This window comes from Mastigoproctus giganteus, chromosome 1 (assembly GCF_048544385.1).
Source record: "Mastigoproctus giganteus isolate SK-2022 chromosome 1, ASM4854438v1, whole genome shotgun sequence".
NCBI lineage: Eukaryota > Metazoa > Arthropoda > Arachnida > Uropygi > Thelyphonidae > Mastigoproctus > Mastigoproctus giganteus.
In genome coordinates this window covers 210,072,550-210,088,636 of record NC_143575.1, presented here as the reverse complement: position 1 = coordinate 210,088,636, position 16,087 = coordinate 210,072,550, and the positions used below count along the sequence as shown (strand labels likewise).

The 16,087-nt window shown below is 37.8% G+C and overlaps 1 protein-coding gene across 2 annotated transcripts in view; it reads left to right on the top strand.

Annotated features, from left to right (window-relative positions):
• The window catches only part of YME1L (ATP-dependent zinc metalloprotease YME1L), a 214,943-nt gene that overhangs the window by 56,158 nt on the left and 142,698 nt on the right, over positions 1–16,087 (top strand). The window lies entirely within an intron of this gene.

The window sequence follows — 16,087 nt, the reverse complement described above, 5'->3', positions numbered from 1 at the left end:
CAATAAGCAGGGTGTCTGTTTCTGTTATGATGTATATGTATGAAACATATACATCATAGCTGACCCAACAGAGACCAAAAGGAAGGAATAAAATTCAAACATAAATAAATATAAAATAGAGTTAAAAAGCTAAAATAATGCCAATTAAATCTTGGTAAAGGAAAAGTGAATGAAAGTTTGACTTCAAAAAGGAATAAAGTCAGGTTTATGCCAACTTACTGTGTGCTTAGACCGGAATCGGTGAAATTATCTGCATGTGGTGATTACAGAGCAACGTCAAAGACCCAAAGATGAAAGCCGATAGTTCTGTCTACAGTATATTTATATCAGTTGAAGTAACCCCAAGTGAGGGGGGAAATTAAAATCCAACATCAAGCTAACCAGCCAAAATAATAATACTACCATCATTTTTAAATATAATACTTGCCCGGTCAATTTCTGTATTAATGATTGCATTAATAAATCTACTGACCTACTTCCAGATGGCTGCCAAAACTTGAACATTATATCTAGATTCAGATATGCTAAACCTTTTGGGCTCAGGGTTTGTAATTTCAAGCATCTATCAACTAACTTGGATAAATTTAATCTAGAACCCTTTTCCAATGGATGTATTTGCCATCAAGCCAATTTCCAACTGTTTATTGATACACACTTTGGCCATATCATAACAGGCAATTTAGATATTATACCTAACAAGGAACTCAGAAGCATCATGTCTTATGGCTTCAAATATAGGCTATACTTTAATATCAGCTTTAAAAAAACAGTTATACCATGATTTGCTTTACTTCTGTTTTTAGCTCTCTTACCATCATAACTTCCCCATTGAAGTCTTCCAACTATGGATTAATTCAGTGCTAACTATGATGCTACATTATACACTGGTGTGCAAAACGTAAAGACCAGTCAGGTTTTTACCTGTAGCTTCTCCTAGGAGTGGCCTGGATATGGGAAAAGCAAACCAAAGGAACCCCGTGAGGTACAGAAATAATAATGAAGGAAACAACAACAGAAACAAAACGGTACAGAGGGACTTTATTCAAAAATGGCAACATAGCACTGGCTGCCATGATACAGATGCATCACTGCCAAAGATGGAACAAAGAGAAGAGATTGTCTCAGTAGGAGATATGGCTACCCCTAATGTCGATGCAGGCTTTGCACTGCCTGTCCATACTTAGAACAATGTTGTTGATAAGTTCTTGCTGCGACATCTTCAATTCCTCTATCAGCACCATCTTCAGCTGGTGAACATTTTCTGGTGGGTGTGGCATCTCTCCAGAGCGTCCCAAATGTGTTTGATGGGATTCAGATTGGGGGAACACAGGCAGGCCAATCCATACAAACAATGTCCTCACTTTCCAAAAGCATATCAACAGCTGCAGTGTGATGTGGTGTGGTGTTATCATTCCTAAACACGAACTCGGGGCCAATGGTACCTCGGAAAAGACACAGGATTACCTCAGTACAGTACAGCCTTCCAGTATCTGGAGCTGTGTACGTCTATCCAAGATAACACCTCCCCAGACAAGGACACCTCGACTGCCATATCAATCCCTTTCAGTGATGTTTGCGGAGTGATACTGTGTGCCAACCTCTCACCAGATTAGCTGACGTACAGAATCACTAAGGCGCCTCCGTAGCCAAGTGGGAAGGAGCAGCAGTGCGTAACACACGCTTCTTGATTAGACCGGGGTTCAAGCCCGTCACCACCAAATACGGAGGATGTGGAAAGGTCAGGGAATGACCACTGCATATCCCAGAGTAATATGGCCTTAGTTGCTAATGCTCCTAAAAACCAAATAACGAACAGAATCACTGCTGAGACTGAATCTACTCTCATCAGTAAAGAGTACCTTATCCCATTGCATTGCTGTTCAGTTCTTGTGTTCGATGCACCACTGTAAACGGTGTCTCCGATGGGCAGGTGTTAAAGGGACACAGTATACTGGCCGTCGGGCAAACAGTCCAACTTTGTGGAGTCACCTGGCCACAGTAAACTGCAATATCCTGCATCCTGTGCAGCTGGTTTGCAATGGATCCCACTATCTGGTGTTGGTTCCTCTTGGCCTGTAGGAGTATATAGCAGTCGTCATTGGGCGTTGTTTTTCATGGACAACCACCGCTGGTCCTTCGAACAGCTGTACCTGTCATTTTGAAGGCCAACCACACACACGTGAGACGATATTATGGGTGATACCGAACTCTGCAGCCACACTCCTCGCACTTCGATCTTCCTTGAGCTTCCCAATTATTCCACCCCAGGCAAAGTCATCCAGATGTTGTCTACTGGCCATTTCGTTGTCTGTAGCACTGTATGAAATCAGTCGAACGTCTGTAACAATCGTGTTCACCATTAGGTAATTTGCACATAACTGTTGAACTGCTGCTTTTATCTGTTTATGTGAGCCCTCTCATCACGATTCAAATTTTTGCATGTGCGCCAGCTTTCTACTGAACGGCCAGTTATGCAAATCGCCACAGGCTGTTTCGTTTGATTTTGTGGTTGTAACCTTTAGAAATAGTGTTGGTCCTTAAGTTTTGCATACCAGTGTAAGTCATCATTGGAGGAGCTGCATAAATATTTTATCATCACCCCTTTTGATAAAGCCTCCTGCAAATATGCCATAATCTGTAAAGCCTTTTATTTCCAAACATTAAATGCAGAACTAAATTCTAGTGACACATACAAGTTCATTGCTAACAACAGCAGTATCATTACAAAGAAGTTAATTGCTTTCAGCAAAAAACTTAAAATCATCTTTAATAACTACAAATTTCCTTATATTTATTTCATTCCCAAGTTCCACAAAAACTCCACAGGCTTTAGGTTTATTACTTCCTGCAAATATATTTATGTCCATAAACCTGGCAAAACTTTGGAAAGGTTACTTAAACCTATCATGGACATCCTTCCTGATAGTAGAATAATTAATAACAATATACCAGTTATTAATGCTCTGAATACTGACAATATCTCTCACGTGCAAACTTTTGACTTCAATAGTCTATTCACCAGCATAGACTTAACCAACTTAAAATCGGTCTTGAATGAAATTTACAATAACTACAAACACATTATTGGGTGTAATTCAGTTTATTGGAACAATCTCATTAATCTCTGCGTCTCCAATAACTACATTTTTGATGGCAAATCTGTATACTTGCAAACCAAAGGTACTCCGATAGGTAACCCTGCTGGCTGTGTGTTAGCTAACCTATATCTATACTTGTCTGAGACCTCTCTACCCTCAGCATCAAACTTTACAGATATATTGATGACTTGTTAGTATTCAACTACCCTACATTTATTCAGAGCAGCTGCCGATGTTATATATTCTATTGGCAAGGGCACCACTGGGATGTGTAGTTGGGAAGATTTCATGAGTGCAATCTTAGATCACCTTATAGGTAATGATAACATGGCTAATAATCCATGTGTTAATCTAGAACATCATCATATGCATGCCTTGAATGAGTCGTGTGGTAACGACATTGAAGAGTTACCCTTTACCCATGATGAACTGCTCACTGTTGTTAAGTCCATTAAAAATAACAAATGTCCAGCTATGGACCTACTGGAGGGAGAGGTAATCAAAAAGTTCTCTAATCTTTATTCGAAAGAATTGTTACAAGTTTTTAATAACTGTCTAAGAGATGGTGTATTTTTGTCTCCTTGGAAGGATGCACTGCTCAAGATTATCCTAAACTCTCCAATCACCTTCTTCATATAGACCTATTGCATTTGCTTACTGGTCTTAGTAAAGTTTATGAGAAGCTTTTAGCCATGCTGATTGCTATCTACCAAAGAACTAATATTGGCGTTTCTAACAAACAATATGGTTTCACTCCTGGTTTAGGTACTGAGGATGTGCTTCACTATTTAGTTTGCAATGTTCGGGAATCAAATTATAAATATACCCTGGGAATTTTTGTAGACTTTGCTGGTTCCTTTGATTCTATTAGTTGGGACAGTGTACTGATGATGTTGTGCATGGCTGAATGTTCTTTTAATATTTTCTCTATAATTAAAGATTACTTTAGGGATCGCACAGTAACAGTTAAGTCGAATTTTGGATCAATTATGTGTCGTGTGACTCGAGGCTGTCCTCAAGGATCTGTCTTTGGTCTTTAATGTTGGTTTTGGAAGCTTGGCTCAAGAGAGCATTTGACCACTCATACACAATAACTTATGCAGATGATATGGTAATACTTGTGCATGGAAACACCAGAAAGGAGCTTGAAATGAGGTCTGATTGCATATTGAAAGAATTATGCAAATGGTGTAATTTACATAAGTTGACAATCTCTACATCCAAAACTGAAATCATGATGTTGAAGGGTAAATTGGCTCTTAATGGTATTCAAAAGGTTGAATGGTATTTCCTTACAGCAGGTGTTAAAGATTAAATACTTGGGAATATGTATTGCTAGTGGCTTGAACCTTATCCCACATATTAACTATATATCAGAGAAAGTGAAGAAATTTATTGCAATGATCTCAAGAATAACGCGGGTGGAATGGGGGATAAAGGGGAAAGCACTCCATTTGATTTATGATTGTATTTTTTTGCTGATTGTTATGTATGGTGCATCAATCTGGGTTGGCCATGCAATCAAAGTAAGCAACACCAAAAGCTCTATTCTATACATCAAGTTATGTTACTCAAAGTGGTTATGGCCTGCAGAACGGTTTCTACAGAAGCTTTGCAAGTGTTAGCTGACAAAATGCCACTTGATTTGCAGTTAGTGTTTAGAAGCCTATCCTTTTATGAATGAGTGAGTATGGTAACGACATTGAAGAGTTACCCTTTACCCATCAACATTATTCAGCAAATCAACATATTCCAAACAATTAAACACAACATGTTCCCATGTTTTGTTTTATACCTGAGAAGAGGTATAAAATCTGAGTTGCTGGGCATCGAAATTAACATTTTAAATGACTTGAGAAATGAAAAGAAGAGAATTTGGGAGCTCTTTTTACAAAAATGGCAAAACAAATGGAATTGTTAATGGTGTGAATTATATTAAACCAATCTGGTTAGTACCAAATCTACGTTGTACATTCTTACTAACAGGTCATGGATCATTTTTTGCTAAACTGAATAGCTTTGGAATCGTAGCAAGATGCAACTGTATGTGTGGTGATCTGGAAACATGGAAAGATGTTGTGTTTAATTGTTTGGAATATGTTGATTTGCTGAATAATGTTGATAATGTAACTCATCTGGTGGATGGGATTGAGCCATTACTTATTGAAACAAGGGAAAATTTTATTGCCTTTCAAAATTTTGCAAATTCAGTTTTTGTGAGAAGGAATATACTTTTGCAATTGGAAGAGTTAAGGTTGAATAATGGATGAATTGGTGGACTGTACCCTGTTCTTTACATGGAACAGTATGTTATTTTTTATATAGGAACAGAGAAAATTCTTTGCAGAGGTGGACAAGATGTTGGTACTCTGTTTCCTTAATGGGTGGGTGTCCACTTCTGCTCCTGCCAACGCAGTTGGCAAGAATCATTAGTTGTTGTTTTTCTTGGATTTGATCCTGCAATAGCACCTTATTCCAACTTGGTTTTGCTGATTAATATGAGTAACTTCTGTTGAACTCTCTGACTGCTGGTAGATGGCTGTTCGTTGAACTCTTTATCGTTTGGAGAATACCAGCGATAATCAGTCTCTAGAATGTGATGCTTGTGCTCATCTGTGAAAGCATCTCTTCATCGGTTTCTGTTGTAGCCTACTTGTCCAGCTAGTTGTGATGATCAGTCTCTAAAGTGTGATGCTTGTGCTCATCTGTGGACAGTGTCTCTTCATCGGTTCCTGTTGTAGCCTACTTGCCAGGTTGTTGTGCTGTAGCTGAGGGTATGACCATTACACAGTATAGTCTATTTGTAATGTGAATGTGAAATTTGTATTGTTAATAATTGTATACAGTATTATACTATTTCTATATGTATGACAGATTTGCCAGATTTTTTTTGGCTAGGAGCCGCTTTACTCAATAAATGAAAAAAAAAAAAAAAAAAAAAAAAAAAAAACCCTACATTTATACAGGACTTTGCTGTTATTTACCCTTCAGAACTTACTCTGAAGAAAACAAACAATAATGATTTTTCAGCCAATTACTTAGACCTGAATATCAATATCAGCAACTCTCATACCACAATCAACATGCCGACCGGGCTAGCCGAGTGGGTAAAGTACCTGCCCAGCAACCCAAAGGTCGCGGGTTCAATTCCCGCCTCGGGCTTGGATCAAAGTACTGCAAAAACCTTGGGAGGTGTAATATGGCCACAGAAGCCGATGCGCCAACAACTACCAAATCAAAAAAAAAAAACAATCAACATTTATAATAAAAGAGATGCTTTTAGCTTTAATGTAGTCAGTTTTATCCATTGGCACTCTAACATTTCTAAAAAAGTACATGCTAACGTAATACTCTTCCACTGCATCAGAATTGCAACAATATGTAATAGCAACAGGCTCTTTTCTGACAACATCAAACTACTTCATAATAAATTGCTATGCAATAATTTCCCTGCAGTTTTCCTCTACCATCATTTTAAAAAAGCAATAAATATTATAAAATTCAAAAAATTTATAAACCACAACTTTGATATAAACAACATATTTGCTGTTTGATTACGTATTACTTTCAGGGCTGTACATAATGTATAGTTATATCCCCCTCCTAGCCTCTGCTGTGTCTCACGGTGTGGAAAGCTTGTGCCCACAGAGTGGCTATGCACAGGAGTATTGTGTTTTGTTATGTCCTGCTTGCTGTTTTGTTGACGTTATTATTTTTATTTCAATTTTTCTTTCTTTTTACATTTCCTCAATACCAATACTGACTTAACCACATAAGACATTTGTCCAGTCATCCGTCCAGGGACTGACTATGGTATGGGTTTTGCAACCCCGAACAACCTGAGCACAACTATATTCCCCTTCTTCCAATTGCTTTCTACTGTCCTTAATAACTACAACTTATTTCTCATGCGAGATTAGGCTGACTGAAAGCAGTATCGAAATGCTATTCCTCTACCATCGTTCCTTTTTTCTTCTTAAACATTAGTGTCATTTCTACACTACCTTGTTAGGCCTATTCTCCCTTTGCTGCCACTTTGTGGTGCACTATGATCTCCATTGTCAATGCGCCAATAAACAACAAAACAACCAACCTGGCACTTTGCCTCATCTGTTTAATTGCTTACTTCCCCGTCACACGGGTATGGTTCACTTTGATGATTTCACACCTTTTCCCCCATCACTTGGGGTTACTTACGTCAAACGATATAAATATACTGTAGAGAGAACTATTGGCTTTTGTCTTTGGGTCTCCGACGTTGCTCTGTAATCACCACACTCAGCTAATATCACCGATTCCAATTTAAGCACACAGTAAGTTGGCATAAACCTGACTTTATTCCTTTTTGAATTTAAACTTTCATTCATTTTTCCTTTACCAAGATTTAATTGGCATTATTTTAGCTTTTTAATTCTATTTTATATTTATTTTTATTTATGTTTGAATTTTATTCCTTCCATTTGGTCTTTGTCGGGTTGGCTATGATGTATACATTTCGTACATGTACATCATAACAGAAACAGACACCCTGCTTATTGCAGTGGTTCCTGCAGTTTTGGCTGCCAACCCTTTGAAGAAGTAGTTTAAGCCATAGGACCCACTGCTTTAGGTACCATCGTTGTTATCATTATTATTTTTATGTTATAATCTAATTTAATTTCAGGTTATGTGCTTTTTACCTTGCAGGCATTCTCAATTTTTTCCATGGTAATTACACTTGACAGGTCAGCACCCCTACCCAATACACTGAAAATATACATTTGTCTATATTTCATTATGGTTTCCAGGTATTTCTGCTATAACTAGTAGTGCCCCAGATCACAACCCAGTTTAATAATTTAATACTTTTTCTTGCTTGCTTAGTTGTTCAGTAATGTGATTATATCTTATTATTTTTATCAATATTATATATATATATACTTAAAATATATGAAAACGAAGAAGAGAAAGGGAGAAGAAAAAAGAAGAAAAAGAACAGTATGTGTATCTGAGTGTGCCAAGCAGCAAAACAGGATACAAGTATATAAATAAGTATTACAAATTAAAGTTAAAAGAAAAAGAAAATATAGATGGAGAAGTTATTAACCACAAAATGCCAGGCCTAGATGAAGAAAATAAGAGAGAAAGAATGTTAAGAACCAAAAAAAAAAAAAAAAAAAAATTCAAGTAGAATTAAGGCTGAATTAATGCTAAATTAACAGGCCAATCATATGTACAAAAGCTGAAAAGGAAATGACTGAAAGTGAGAGGAAGGTAATAAAGATAAAAATAATTACAAAATTACAAAATTAAATTAAAAATTTAAAAATTACCAATTTTTACAAAATTGGTACATAGATCAGGTATTTCATCAGGGGGGCTACACCTGATCATGTACCAAACACTGTGTTTCTATGCAAACCCATGTTGATGAAGAAGGTACTAAAAAAAAAAAAAAATTGAGTAAAGCAAACCCTAATGGAGAAACTATTAAAATAGAATAAATTTATCTATTCTATTTTAATCGAATAGAATAGATTTATCTATTCTATCCATCAGGGTTTTCCTTACTCAATTTTTTTTTTTTTTTTTTTTTTTTTTTAGTACTTTCTCCATCAACATGGGTTTACATAGAAACACAGTGTTGAAATACCTGATCTATGTACCAATTTTATAAAAATTAATTTTTAATTTAATTTTGTAATTAATAATTATTTTTATCTTTATCTTTATTACCTTCCTCTCACTTTCAGTCATCTCCTTTTTAGCTTTTGTACATATGATTGGCCTGTTAATTCAGCATTAATTCAGCCTTAATTCTACTTGAATTTTTTTTTTTTTTTTTTTTTTTTTAAGGTTCCTAACATTCTTTCTCTCTTATTTTCTTCATCTAGGCCTGGCATTTTGTGGTTAATAACTTCTCCATCTATATTTCCTTTTTCTTTTTACTTTAATTTGTAATACTTGTATATATACAGGGTGATTAACTACCAGTGCAATAAACTTGCAGGAGGTGTAGGGGAGCACAAAGACGAATCGGAATCACATAGTATTGCAGGGTCCACAATGCCTTCGTCATGTGGTAGAGGACGTTGAGTTGAACGGGAGGTCATGTGAACAGCGATCCCGCTGGAAGTCAGCATTTGCGAACCGGTTCCCGAGGCAGTAGGATGGACGAGTATTCAAACATTGAACTGGCCGGACTGTAACGGGCGTGCCGCTCTGCACTTGTACCAGGAACGTTTCCCGCACAGGCGCGCTCCTCATCATACGATTTTCGCACGTGTGCACAGAAGGTTACGTGAGACTGGTTGTTTCACGAGCGGTACCATGAATTGAGAGCGAACGACGAGGATGCCAGACAATGAGGAGAATGTCCTACGTCTTGCAGAAGGCAATCTGAGTACGTATACTCGAGCGATAGGCCAACAATTGGGTATTTCCCAACCCACTGTGTGGAGGATACTGTCAACAAACCAAGTGAGTTCATACCATCTGCAACGTGTCCAATCATTGGAGCCTGTGGATTATCCACTCCGGAGGACTTTTGCTACTTGGTTTCTTCAACAGAAATGGTTTGCAAATGCTGACTTCCAGCGGGATTGCTGTTCACGCAACCTCCCGTTCAACGTCCTCTACCGCATGACGAAGGCATTTCGGACCCTGCAATGCTATGTGATTCCGATTCGTCTTTGTGCCCCCTACACCTCCTGCAAGTTTGTCGCACTGGTAGTGAATCACCCTGTATGTGTATATATATATACAGAGTGTTTCAGTTAAATGTTTCAGAACTTCTAAGAGGGGTAGGGTACATCCTGACAACTCGAAATCATATAGCAATGTGGGGTCGGAAATGCTTTCCTGAAGCGGTGTTGTACACAGAAGCACCATAAAGAAAAGAGACCGTAAGTGAGAAATCGTTTTAATAATACATGAAAAGAAGCAAAAGGTACATGGATTAAAGTAAGTGTTCGAAGTTTCTTCCATGGGCTACAATGCACGCCTCACATCTCCGACGCATGGACATCCGAACATTCTGGAATACTCCAGGCGAATTTCGAATTTCTTCGGCAGCTACTGCGATTCTTGCAACCAGCTCCTCAGCATTGTCAACAGGGGTGTCATAAACTAGCGATTTCATATGACCCCAGAAATAAAAATCAAGACATGATAGGTCGGGTGACCGAGCAGGCCAACGCACGGGACCACCACGTCCGATCCACTGTTGACCAAATGTGACATCCAGGTAGTTACGAACATCTCCGCTATAATGGGCAGGGGCTCCATCGTGTTGGAACCACATTGTCTGTTGCGTCGATGCAGAAATCTGTTCATCTCTCAAAAGTTGTGGCAATACTTGCTGCAGAAAGATCAAGTAGATAGGTCCGGTTAGACGACACGGTAACAGGTAAGGTCCGATGAGGTGATCTCCCATAATACCGGCCCATACATTGACCGAAAATCGAATCTGTGCTGCACGACGTCGTATTGCATGCGGGTTCTCAACCGCCCAGATATGGTCGTTATGCGTGTTGAAAATTCCTTCCCTTGTGAAGGATGCCTCATCGGAAAACAACACTTCAGCAGGAAAAAGGGGATTTGTAGCACATTTTCCAAGGTACCACTGTGCGAAAGCAATACGAGGTGCATAATCCTCCGGTTGCTGTGTCTGGACACACTGCACGTGAAACGGATGCATGTCATGTTCTCGGAGAATCCTCCAGACGCTGCAATGGGAAACCCCGACTGCGTTTGCTAGACTTCGTGTACTCGTTCTTGGATTCCCCTGTACATGCTGCAGCACATTCTGTTCGACAGCTGGAGTCCGTGCTGTTCTTACCCTGTCCCTGTCAGCTCTTTCAAATGAACCTCTCTCAGCTAACCTCTGGTGCAGTCTTGCAAAGAAATTATGACTGGGAATACGCCTCATCGGATATCGTTCCGCGTACAAACGCTGTGCGGCTGGCCCACTACAATTTGCAGCCCTGTACGCCAAATGCATATCGGCTAACTCTGCGTTCGTGTAATCATCCATCCTACTAACTTGGCGTTCTTGTGCGAAATTAAGATTCCCTGCACTAAAGCTTGGAATTTTCGATTCTGCCCATTGGTATATGATTTCAAGTTGTCAGGATGTACCCTACCCCTCTTAGAAGTTCTGAAACGTTTAACTGAAACACCCTGTATATATATACAGTAATACCCCGAAGTTACGCGATAGGTGGGTCCGACGAAAATCGCGTAAGTCGAATTCGCGTAAGTCGGGATACAACTTTGCATATAAATACATATAAATTTTGCTTAATTGGGACCAAGGACTAACAAAAACACTAGTTTAGAAGAAAAATATTAATAAAATTGCAGTTCTTTATACATATTAATACAAAATATGTATTAAAAAAACAAATGACTTACGTTAAAAAGTTATTTCGATGTCGATGGCTTCATAAAATCTAACAAATTCGTCTGACGACACAGCGCGTTCCTTTTTTTCACGCAGAATTTCTTCATAGCAAGCTAATAATTTTTTTATTCCTTGCTTTGTAGCTATAACGCGTTCTTCGTTGGAGTCTTGTTTTCTAAAATTTTTAAGCCCTTTAACAATTGAGATCTTTTCAATTTTCAACCTGTCAAGTTTGCAATTGTCATGTGCTTTTCGCCGTTGCTTCATTTAGGCCTGTAGCATGTGCAATATCACATGGTCTTTCATTTCGCTCAAAGCGTTTCACAATTTCATATTTTTTCTCTATCGACAGAGGCGGACTGGCCATAAGCCTTACCGGGGAAACCCCGGTGGGCCAGTGTGATTTTGGCCATAAACCATAGTATGAGGCCACTACAAATTTTCCCGGGTAAGAATTTTTGATCCAGTCCGCCTCTGTTTATCCATAATTGCTTTTCTTTTTCTCTCTGAATCTGCAGTGTCTTCACCAGGACGCTTCCTTTTCACACCTTTTAATTTTACTAATTTTTAGGGAATAAAGCACAATTACAAAACGAGGAGCACCCTTGATACGCATAAACAAAGCTGCGCGCATGCAGCAACTGAATAAACAACACCATAAAGGCAGAGATACACCATTAACACCTCACATTTCTAGGGGTTACTACCATAAAACAATAAAAATCCAGTTGCGTTTCTGCAAGTGAAATCTGTTATAAACGGGTAGTAAACTCCATCTAATTGCATTTGCGATTATACCGATAGCTGGAATTGTGTTGGTTTTTACGTTATTATGGTGAAATGTGTTTCCCCTTCACTGATATAAAAAACATAAAAGCAGTAAAATTGAATTTTGTTCATCTTTCGCTCTCAATCTCCGCCGTCGCACCGTATATCGATAACATATGAAAAACGACCTTGAAGATAGTGGGCGACAGCGTTGCCAAACGAAAAAATCAAGAACCGCGTAACTCCGAGTTCGCGTAAGTCGGGGTATTACTGTATATATATACACACACAGCAGGCCCTCGTTATAATGCATTCAGTTTACACTGATTCGCTATAACGCTGTTCTTATATTATAACCTATATCTGACTATAACGCTGTCACAAATAACTATAACACTCTTTTACAGATTGCATTTTTGGCATATTTAACGAAATCGTTTCATTTGATGGAGTCGATAGCTTGAAAATGAATAGCAATACAGCATTAAAACGTTTCCCGTGCTCAGCGAAATTTTCTCGCACGCTAATTTAATTGCAGTACAGCGACTAGTTACGTAGTTCCGAGATTAACATTTTAAAAAATGATCAAGTATATTGCTTGTAATATTTGCGTTATATGCATTTATCTGAAGTCTAGTCATCACTCAGTACAGTATTAGACATCGTGCGTAGCAGACAGTTTACTGGAACATTGTATCATAATTAATGCAACCAACCCAGTTACATTTTGAAAGAGTTAATAATGGTGGATAAGAATGAAAAAGTAATGTCTGGATGCACTATGAAGACTATAAATGTAAGAAAAAGACTGAATTTAAAAATTAAATTAGACGTTTTGAAGCAAATTGATTCTAATCAACGACAGATGGATGTGTGCCATAATTTAGGACTGGCAAGTTTTAACTGTAAGAACAATTATAAAAAAATAAAGAATTAATTTTAGCAGCAGGAAAGACAGCTGTTCCACTGCAAGCAACTAGGGCTAGGCCGGCTATTAGGATTGAAATGGAGAGACTTTAACTAATTTTATTGAAGATAATATCCAATGCAGAATTCAGTTAAGTTAAATATTATAAAAAAAATGTGGAACCATTTAAAACTAGTAAGGGCTGGTTGAATAGATCCAGGGAGAAGCCACAAGTGCAGATCAAGGAGCCAAAACTTTCAAAAAAGAACTGGTTAAAATTACTGAAAAGGAGTATTAAGTGTTATACTTCTTGACATAGATGAAGCAGGACTTTTTTGGAAACGAATGCCTAAAAGAAGTTTCATATTGAAAAAAGAAAAAAAACATGACACGTTTCAAAGCGGTGAAGGATCGGTCAACTTTATTGTTTGGTGGTAATGCTGCGGCGAATTTAAAAGTTTACCAGGAAGAGGACCCCTTTTAGTCTACCAGGAAGAGGGCCAAAGTACAGCCCAAAATCGACACATTTTTAATGATTAAATTCATCAATTAAATTAAATCAATTAAAATCAATTTAGATCAATTAAATTCATGATTTTAAATGGAATTTTAAGTTTAATTTTGATATGCAAGTAGTTACCACATAATTATATACGTATGTAATGCAGAATATGGCACCAACCGCAACTCACAAATACATATGTTACCTTATGGGAAAGTGGTGCTTGCTTAGCGCTCTGTTTTTCCGGAACGAATTATCAGTGTTAAGCGGGGGTCACCTGTATAATATATATATAAATGAATATTATATTTAACCCCTTAAAGGTAATGTTTAAAAAGTTACATAAAATAAAAAGGTATTCAGTTGATGAAATGGTTTCAATAAATGAAAGTTTAATGAGTCAGGTATGACAGATGCACCTAAAAGCACAAAGCAGTATTAAAGGATGCAAGAGTATATATAAGTTTGTATTGATATATTGAATAAAGTATGCATAAATGGATGTGAAAGTTACACAAAGTGCCAGTAACTAGAAGGGCGAGGATAGTTGAAAAAAAAGTGTAGTAGGTATGTGAAGAGTGAAAGAATGTTAATATCCTAAAAAGTTATGATGAATGGACAAGTATAGAAATGCAGTTCCTGATACATGGTCAGGTGTAGTCCCCTGATGAAATACCCGATCATGTATCAATATTTTTTGCAGCTGACATCAGATCAGGCACTTTTGCTTTACCTATATTCGACCATTACCTAAATAGTTTTTCCCCCATATCCGATAACAGCTGTACCACTTTCTATTTTTATTTTTGTTTTTTATCTTTATTTTTGCTTTATTGTTATTTTGCCATACTAATTTTTCTTTACAGTTTTCCAACCTTCTGTTGGCTTAGTAATTTAGCCCATAATTTTCTTAATTCATCATAACTTTTAGGATATTAACATTCTTTCACTTTTCACATATCTACTACACTTCTTTTTCAACTATCCTCACCCTCCTAGTTACTGACACTCTGTAACTTTCACATCCATTTATGCATACTTTATTCAATATTTATGAATACAAACTTACAAGGGGCATTCAAAAAATAAGTTACACCTGCCACCATCTCTTGGTATAATTGCGCAACAAATGTGGCGCCTGTGCAGATTGGAGTTCATATCATGCACCCCCTGGTAGATGAGTTTTGTTAACGTAGCAGTAACAGTTGTGTAGGAGCAAGCGTTCATAATGGCACGTCAGCTGGAATGTTACTCCAAGTTCAAGGTACGTGGAACAGTATGATTTTTGTGGGTGAAATGTCGGAATTGTTCCGAGATTTATGATGCCCCATACTGCCAAACATTACGGTCTTTGCAAACAGCCATGAAAAACAAGAAGCCTGGAAAGTTAATCAAAGGTGTTGTTCTCATTCAGGACAATGCCACACCACACAATGAACGCACAGTGCAACACTTGCTCCAAAGTTTTGGATGGGAGGTATGACAACATCCACCGTACCGTCTTGATCTTTCGTCTTGTGACTATCACATCTTCGGCAAACTGAAAGAACATCTAGGAGGACAACCAACGATTCATTTGCAAAACGATGAGTAGGTGCAAACAGCAGTTCGACGGTGGCTGAATGACCAAGGAGTGGGTTTCTGTCATTAGAGAATTGAACATTTAGTCACATGTTCCGAGAAGTGTTTACACCAACTCTGTGACTGTGGAAAAGTAGTGCAAGATATGTGCTTTCTGTTGCATAATGTTGCTACCTCTAATAATTCAACATTTTCCCCTGGCTTAACCATTGAAATTCAGAATAGTAAACAACGTCCCCAAATTCTGTGTCCATGGCATTCAGCACATTCTGAACTACCTGTTGTAGAGGTCTTTTGAATAAAATGAAATAAACTACTTTTATTACAACAGACATGACACTTTCGATCTTCAGCAACTTAACAAATAGGTTCTCCTGGCAGATGAGGCAGTGATGTCTCTTTAGTGAGTTATCAGCTCATGAAGGATCATCTGCAATGAACTTAACTAAACCTTATGTTTTCACTCATAGCAGGAGCTCCATCAGTAATCACACCTAATATGTTCGTGTTGTATGCATATCCACATAAAAATCACTGGATTCGATTCAGTAAGACATAGGGCTGCCATTTCTTCTGTTGTCTTGAAATCTTCATTGAATGTGGAATTTGTACTTTTGTGAAGTGCCAGTGAATGAAACTTGAAATTAGAGCCTTTCAGTTTTCAGTGTACTCAACACTGGATCGTAACTCACCAGTATATAGCCATAGTTTGCCAAGATGAATTGATTTTGAAAATTTATCTTTTTTTTTTTTTTTTTTTTTTTTCCGGGGAAATCTCTCAGCAACACGGTCAAAATGCTATGTGATAAATTTTTCATCAGAAAAGGGTTTTGATTTTTTAGTGATGA